Here is a 6,766-nt window from a genome sequence, read left to right on the forward strand (position 1 = left end):
ACTGGAGTACGGTTTACCTCGTTTTTCAAGTGTCCCCATAAAAAGAAGTCCAGAGGATTTAGGTCGGGAGACCGTGGAGGCCATGCAATTGGTCCACCTTTTCCGATCCAGCGTATCTGGTGTACATGATTCAAAAAATCACGAACTTCTAAACGAAAATGCGGAGGAGCTCCATCGCGCATAAATCACATTCATGCTCGGACCGCCAATGGCACATTTTCAAGAAGGATCGACAAATAATTCTGAAGAAATTCCAAATACTGGTGACTATCCATCCGATCTGGCAATATGAATGGTCCAATTAGAAGTTCATCGACAATATCTGCCCACACGTTTAAAGAAAAACGATGTTGGAAGTTTGTCTCGACCACTGCGTGAGGATTCTCAAAGGATCAAATGTGTGTATTCTGTAGATTGGTTATACCATTACGAGTAAAAATAGCTTCATCGGTAGCTAAAATATCAGCTGTAAAACGCGCATTTCGAGCATTTTCTTGCAAAAACCATTCACAAAATGTTACTCTTAGGGGATATTCTGTAGGTAGCAACGCCTGAACTTTCTGGACGTGATAAGGGTACAGTTGGGCCTGATGTAATATGCGCCACGTTGTTGCATGTGATACTTCTGGGATCTGTTGGGCTAACCTCCTTGTGCTTATTCCTGGATTTTCTTCCACAATATCCAACATTTCTTCTTCGGCATTTAAAAAGCGTTGTGGGCGAATCCGACCGTGTATTTAAAACAATTAAACTAAATGTTTCGTGATGTGGTATGTGCCTATTCGGAAATCGGTGTGCATACAAATGAGACGCCGCTAGCGAGTTTTGCCTTGCTTCTCCGTACGCTAAAACAATGTCCACTAACTCCTCATTAGTGTACACATGTGCCATTTTTATTAATAAATAACTAAAAATTAAACTCGCAAAATAAATTCACAAAAATCGACCGTACTTCATTCAGATCACCCACGTTAGAGACTTTGTTTTCGTCAGTTGTTTGATACAACATTTGCTACAATAAATTATTAATGTGTATTATAATATCACGATGATGAACGCAAAATACAGATATTTATTTTTATTTTTCAATTTATTATTGAAACTCAGGTTTATCACTTAATTTCTGTAGGACTTTTATTACATTTTTTTTAAAGAAATCAACTTGTTTCGTAACAGCGCATATGTGGCTAAAATTTTTCGGATAAGTTGTGAAACTCCCTAGTATATAGACATCGCAATATCTCGAAAATTAAACATGTATCCAGAAATTATTTTATGCGAAGTTCGAATGGTTTTTAGGGGGCCATAAAATGACGTCATTGGTTTGACCCTGAGTGGACGTCTTTAAGGTCAAATGAAGGTCAACTTCACTTTTTTGCATAGAAACCTCTATTTTTTTCATAGTATCTGCTTAAGCGTTAAAAAATAAGTAACTTTTATTTGATACTTTTATACATGCGACCTTTCCTTTTCAAGATATTAATTCTTGATTCTTTTACGAATATTTTCCCTGACAATAACATTAAAAACGGGAATAGCTTTGGTTTAGCAATTCTTCAATATTGTTGTGACAAGGCATTGTTGATTAATGATCAATGCAAGTTGTTATGATGCGAACATTTTCTATAGTGAACAGATTTCACGTGTTTATCCCAGGTATTTCAGGCGATTGTAAACAAATACTGATGTATAAAGTAAATGTGAGATTATTTTGATTTACAGTATTCGTTCAGTTATCAAGTATTTGACTACTTTGTTGAGTGACTATGGAATGCCTAACAATAAATAAAAAAGTTGAAATAGTCCTTATCTTTGGTAAATCTGAACGGAATATTAATAGAGCCATTGAACTGTATACCATGCGACATCCTCAACGGCGACTTCCATCGCGAGCATCATTTTATCGTGTAGTGAACCACTTTATAGAAGATGGAAGTGTGAGAACGATAAATCGTTCATGAAAGAGAAGCATTACCAGTCAAAATAATGAAATTGCCGTCTTAGCTGCAGTTGCCCATAATTATGGAGTCAGCTCACGATCAATTTCTTCTGCTTCTGGAATCTCCAAAACAAGTGTCGTGAGAATTTTTAAACGCCACAGGTTTCATCCGTATCAATTGTCGTTACATCAAGAGCTTCACGGGAATGATTTCCAAAATCGAGTGTTGTTTTGTGAATGAGTCCAAAATCAGTTGCATGAAAATAACAATTTCTTGCTGCGCGTTATTCACCGATGAAGCTTCATTTACAAACTATGGTAACTAATCGTCATAACATGCATTATTGGGCAGTTGAAAATCCCAGGTGGTTTCGAGCGATAGAATATCAGCGGCCATGGTCTGTGAATCTCTGGTGTGGCATCATCAATGATAAAGTCATAGGACCTTATTTTATTGATGGTGTCCTTACAGGCCAAAAATACCGTAATTTTTTGCTGGAGATTCTACCAGTATTTTTGGAAGATGTGTGTTTTGAAGTGGTACTAAATATGTGGTACCAGCATGATGGTTGTCCTGCACATTATTCACGCGTTGCGCGCCAAATAGTGTTGAATCGTGATTTCAATGGACGCTGGATAGGTCGCGGTGGAGCAGTCCACTAGCCGTCACGGTCACCTGATTTGACGGCCTTAGATTTTTTGCTATGGGGTTATTTGAAGGAGATCGTATATCGCGATCCACCAACGACTCCCGAAAATATGAAGCTACGAATCACGGAGGTTTGCGGGCAAATAACTCCACAGATGTTCAACTCTGTTCATCGATCGTTTAGAAAGCGAGTCGAAAAATGTATAGAAGTGGAAGGTCAACACTTTGAACATTTATTGAAACAATTTTCTGACTTTTTTTTTGTTTTAATTTCTTTTATTTGAACGTTTTATTTTCAAGTTTTCGATTCTGTTGATAATAAAATTCAATTATAAGATACTTTCACTCCTTTTGATAGATCATCAGATACTACCTACGAAGGCAAATGTCATTGTCAAGGAAAAAAATTGTAAAAGAATCAAGAATTATTATCTTAAAAAGGAGAAATTGCATGTAAAAAAGTGTCAAATAAAAGTTACTTATTTTTTAACGCTAAATCAGATACTATAAAAAATAGAGGTTTCTATGCAAAAAAGTGAAGTTAACCTTTATTTGACCTTGAAGACGTCCACTCAAGGTCAAACCAATAACGTCATTTTATGGCCTTCTGGAAACCATTCAAACTTCACATGAAACATTTTCTGGATACATTTTTAGTTTTCGAGATATTGCGATGTCTCCAGTTAAATGGACCACCCTGTATATAAAACACAACTGACAGCCTATTAGATCCAATTCTTATAAGTAACAAGGATATTGTCCACTCTTTCGGAACTTTTTCTGCTGACCAGATTTCAGATAATATTCTTGTTTATCTTAAACTTGCTATTAACTCTTCTAAACCTACACTTAAAATAACTAAAATTTGCTGTTTATTAAAAATTTCAATAATACTAAGTTTCTAAGAAAAATCTATTTTTTGAAAGAAATAATAACAACACAAATTTTTTGACACATTTCTAATCTCTTTATTTGACAAACATGTGCCATTTCGCGAAGCCCGTATTGCAAAACCCGAGGCACCATGGGTAAACCAAGAAATCAAACATTCAAAAAAATTAAATTAAATCCTGGCAAAAGTACAAGAAAGGGGTGAATAAATGGGTAAAAACATGTTTTTATTAAATAGGGCTTTATGTCATATTTTTATAATTAAAGAAAGCTATAATATGAAAAAGAAAGATCGTTTCGATCCATGGATACAAAATAATTTTAATCTAAAAATTATTCAAATTTTTGCTATTCGATTTAGAGTACTTAAGTTCAGACAGCATTCAATAAGCGTATTATATAGGGCAAAATAATGTTTTTACTATTACGTGCAATAATTTTAGAATGTGTTTTAATTTTTTAAGCTGTAATTTCATCCCAGTTTCCCAAAAAAAATGTCTAAATCCGTGACTATGATATAGTAAACATAAGCCAAAAATCCTATGCCTAAACGATTAAAACAGAACAACTTACAAATCGTTTGATGTCAATGGTATGATATGAAGCAAAAAAAAAATTAGGTTTTTCCAACCTGCAGCCAAAAAAGCCCTGCTAAGCTTTGGAGAATTTTAACGGACTTTGTCAAATCCGCAAGAAATAAACATATATTTTTTATCTTTTCTACAAAATATTTCTCCGCATTGTCTTTACCAAATTAACTTCTATAATAATAACCTTTATAAAAATGAGAATCACGTCGAGTTTGAATTAGAGACAGTAGAAGAACTGCACAATAATTTAAACTCTATAAAACAAGGGCATTAGGATCTGATAGCATCAATATCAAAATGCTTAAGCTATATAGTCCATATATTAAACATGTAATTTTATATTTGGTAAATAGCTGCATTGAATACAATACCGTTACATATTTATGGAAAATTTCAACAGGCTTGTCTCTTTCTAAAAAAGCCAATGCGCATAATTCCCACTATATTCAAAATATTAGAAAAAACTTTATACCTAATAAAATGTTTTACTGAAAAAAAAAACATTAACCGATTTTTAATGTGGATTTCGTAAAGATTTTAGTGCTACAACAGCACTAACGACGGTTTTGGATAATGTTATTAAATAACGATGGTTTAGTAAGCATACTTATATCACTAGACTTCTACAAAGCATTTCATATGCTTGATCATCGGTTCCTCTTCATAAAGTTAAAGTACTACGGTTTTGAGGAAGATTCTGTTGAAATCGTAAAATCTTTTCTAAGCTACAGGAAACAAAAAATATTATATCATAATAAAGAATCATCGACTGCAAATATTCTGAAACTAGTCAAAGTTGTAATCTGTCCCCTCTTCTCTTCAGCATTTACACCATTCACATAATAACACCTACAGAAACCTGCAAAATTAAAGTATATGCTGACAAAAAACAACTCTACCATTCATTTCATCTATCAGACATACAACAAGCCCACAGTAAAAGAAGCAGCAATTTAGAAACCGTTAGCTCCCAGTCTTTACAACAAAATTTAAAATGAAATTCTGTTAAAACTAAATTACTTTGTATTGATCCTAAAGAAAGGACTAGGTAAAATAAAATCTCTATCTCACTTTACAAAATTCTCCTTTATCATTTGTAATGAGCGCAAAAAATTTCTTCAAAAGGGCTTCTAATAGATGAGAATCTACTTTTTAATGAACACATTAAAAACTGCACTAGAAACGCATTTAGCTCCCTAAAACTACTATATAGCAATCGTTACTTTCTTAGCTTTAATTAAAAAAATACAATAATGTGAAACCCCACTATTGTTCCACTTTTGATACTGCGACTTTACATGTATATACTTTTTTATATGGATCTTGCCTCTATGGCACTAACAAAAATAAAATACAAAGGGTACAAAACGCATGCCGTAGACTCCTATACGAATTAAAAATTTACGATCATATAATCCCAACCAAATCTTCTAGAGTAAATGATTAAATATGGAACGGCCTAGAACTCTTCACTTGGCAACTTTTATGCACGGGCTCCTACTAGTCCCCAATTCCTCCTGATCTCAAAAAAGTAAATTATGTCCTAGGCATAATGTACATCACTTTAATATAAGACAAAAAATACATTCACTATTCCACAATATCACACTACCATGTTTCAAAGATCTTTCTTCACCAACAACTTAATTAAACTTTACAACTTCTTATCAGACGAAATAAAAGAACACCATCTCCAGAAATTTAAATATAAAATGCGAGAAATATTACTCTCTAAACAAATTGGCCAATAGTAACTACAAAGTGTATACTGTTGGGTCTAGCTATTTGGGTTGTTGACCGTTTGAATTATGTGAATGGTATTAAGTAAGAGTAGCCTTTGGCTAGACTTTTCCTAGTAGGTTTCATGAATCTGTCTAAAAAAATGTATTTAAATAAATAAATAAATAAACGTTTATTATGCAACAACAAAATATTACATAAAAGGTAACCTTCACATAATGTGTTCTTCCATGATACCTGAAAAATACAGGTATTAGTGGGCAGTTTCAATACAAAACTACTTTATACTAAACTCGTTTCTTAAAAGTACTTTATATTACAATAAAGGTATATGTGAATCTAACAGAAAAGCTTTGTATTTCTTCTTGAAAGTGAAAAGTGAGCATGATCTTATTAAGTTGTATACTTCAGGGTTTAACAAAAATACGTCCTGACAGGCAAAATGCGTTTTTAAAACCTTCAGTTCTATGCTCTGGTATTTAAAATCTTATGTTTCTTAGGCGGTGACTATGTAAATCTTTTTTTGCTGTGAAATAATCTGAAAGATATTTAGGATACCTCGACTTGTAAATTCTAGAAACAAACTGACCAAAATGTAAAGCTGCTCTTTTTTCATATATTAGTATTTTATTCTCAACATATGTTGGTGTTATGTGATCAAATTTTTGTATGTTGAAAACAAATCTCGTATAGGCGTTTTGAGCTAATTAAATTTTATTCTTCATTTCAAGAGCGAGGTAATTGTAAAAAACAACATTGCAGTAATCTAGCTGTGACCAAACAAGAGCCTCCACAAGCATTAATTTGATATTTTTCGGCAAATAATATTAAAATTGATACAAGCTTTTAAGTAAAGAATACATGCACAATATTTGCATTAATTTCTCATTAATTTGCTGCATACATTGACATGCATTATGAGGAGGAAATCCGAATAGCATCTGTGTATCATCTGCA

This window comes from Anthonomus grandis, chromosome 12 (assembly GCF_022605725.1).
Source record: "Anthonomus grandis grandis chromosome 12, icAntGran1.3, whole genome shotgun sequence".
NCBI classification, from domain to species: domain Eukaryota; kingdom Metazoa; phylum Arthropoda; class Insecta; order Coleoptera; family Curculionidae; genus Anthonomus; species Anthonomus grandis.